Here is a 2,576-nt window from a genome sequence, read left to right as displayed (position 1 = left end):
GTGTTGTCAGAATGTGTAATACGTTGTTTCCATATTCTAATTGTTGGGAACAGACAGAGGTATTCAAAACAAGTTTTTTTAAATTAATAAATGGAGTAATGGAGATGTGTTGGAATTCTATTTGAAAATTTTAAGTGTTGCTAATACAAGACATTTCCATTTAAAAAGGTCATTTATGAATTTACCTTAGTAAAACCTTCAGAAACACACGGTCGATTATGTGACCAGCAGGTGGCGGTAAATATCTGTGAGTGGCTGAAAGATGTATCCATTAACGTCACGATTACAGAATAGTAAATTAAGTATTAGATTACTACTTATAGGTCCTAAGTAGTGCATATGGAAGTATTTGTTAAATGTGTGACATAAAGTGCGTTTTGTAATTCTTAAAACATGCAATACTTTAGTTCAGTTTGACCCTGATTTGCAGTGAATTATGCCCCAAATCAGAAGACTGTAGGCTGTAGTGTTTTATTTAAGACAATGTGCACTTTCTCTTTGTAATGCTGCATGTGTAGTAAAACTCTTTTGTGAACTTGCAAAGGTAGATGAAGAACTGGCGTTGGTCCAGCATGTGCTAAAGAGAATCAATAATTCAAATGCAAAGTCTAATTTCCCTGCTAAGCCAGTCATATGAGATGAGTATCTTCCTTTGCAAGGAAAAAATTACAAATAAAATAAAAATAAATAAATTAAAAAAACACTCCCAGTGGAGGTTGCTACATTTTTTCTAACCCCATTTAGTGCATTAGTGATTGATTTCTCTAGACAGGGTGACTTAAATATATAACATTTATTGTTTTTGAACATGATACGTGTTCTCTTTATTCATAGTACCTCATGGGTATTTATTCAGTCCTTGTGTTGTTGTTTTTTTAACCTTTATCTAGCTTTTCTAAAAGCTCTAATATTACATGTGTCCTGTGAATACTGAAGGTACAAGAGTCAAGAATGTCGTACATAAGAAATACATCTATAATGCAATAGTTTTTTAATACCGTTAAACCACTAATGATATAAATCAGACAAAAACTAATTTACAATTAAGTAATCATAATTATTATTTCATTATTTGTTATTATTGCGTGTGTATGACAACATAATAATAATATAATAATAATTTGTTTTTAATGGATGTTCCATTATTATATTATCATTTTTCTTAATCTCCTGGTTGTTTATGGTTGAGTTGTGTGTGGTCATAAATGATGGACCTAAATTACACTGCTGCTCATGTTCACGTCATTAGCTTTTCTGTTTGCTGGTCTGGGAACTGTGAGATGATTGTGGCTCTCTTGTGTGCCTGTGTGACTGCCCTTTGATCGTTGTTGTTTAAGCTCTGAATCGGTCAGTTTTGCCTCTGGAATGGCCTCCAGAGCGTGTTTTTAATGTGTTGTGTCATTTTTATCATGGTTTAAAAAGTAAAAATGACCTTCTGTGTCAGAGTGGATACTACTACATCTGTTTATTTTATTCCACTCACCCCAGCTCACCCTGTCCTTTGAATGTTTTGTGGATGCAGTTTGCCCGAGGTGCTCGAGTATGTTTAAGATATTAGCTTTGACTGCAAAACCACATGATTGTTTCCAAGCAGCCCAGGGTGTAATCACAGAACTGAGCTCATCTGCCCCAATAATCCAGCAGTCCGACTGCATCCACCTCAGCCCTGTTTCCATGGCAACATGCCATCCACAGGAGTGAGGAGGTATTCACCTCGGGGGGCTGAGACCACTCTACTGACACGACAAGCCCCACACTCTGTCCTGTTACATTATCACTTCAAGAGATAAAAGGAACTACACAACATTAATGCTGCTGTCCCATATAACTGAACAACACAAGAGCAGCCTGGCTGTATTTTTATTGGTCCTCAGACCTTTAAAGAGTTAAATGAAACTTGGAAAGTCAACCTGGGCAATTAAGGCCTATATACAATGACCTGTGACTGCAGTAATGGTCATATAAATTTATGCATTTAGCAGATGCTTTGATCCAAAGTGACTTACAGTGCATTCAAGCTTACACTTTTTCCTAACGTATTCCCTGGGGATCAAACCACAACCTTGAGCTGCTAACGCAATGGCACTTGAGCCACATACGTATGTATATGAACTTCTGATCTGTAAAGCATTTTATATATATACTACAAAGTCATTATATATATATATATATATATATATATATATATATATATATATATATATATATATATATATATATATATATATATATATATATACATACATATATATATATATATATACATATATATATATATATATATATATATATATATATATATATATATATATATATATATATATATATATATATTATAATGACTTTGTAGTAAAAGGAAACATTTATAATATTAATAAAGTGTTACCTATTTATTAGTTTATATACATATTATCATTAACGAAATGGTTAATTGTTAAATAAATATTTGTCAAAATATCTATCTATCTATCTATGGCTCAGTGGTTTTCAAGAAGAATTCACCTGTAATTGAAGTGATGACGTGTCAGTGCACGCGGGGGCGGGGCGTTCCCCGCGAGTGCAGGTGCATCAGCTCG

The sequence above is a fragment of the Carassius gibelio genome, chromosome A10 (assembly GCF_023724105.1).
Source record: "Carassius gibelio isolate Cgi1373 ecotype wild population from Czech Republic chromosome A10, carGib1.2-hapl.c, whole genome shotgun sequence".
Lineage (NCBI taxonomy): Eukaryota > Metazoa > Chordata > Actinopteri > Cypriniformes > Cyprinidae > Carassius > Carassius gibelio.
The sequence above is the reverse complement of the archived record's forward strand: the minus strand, read 5'-3'. Positions refer to the sequence as shown.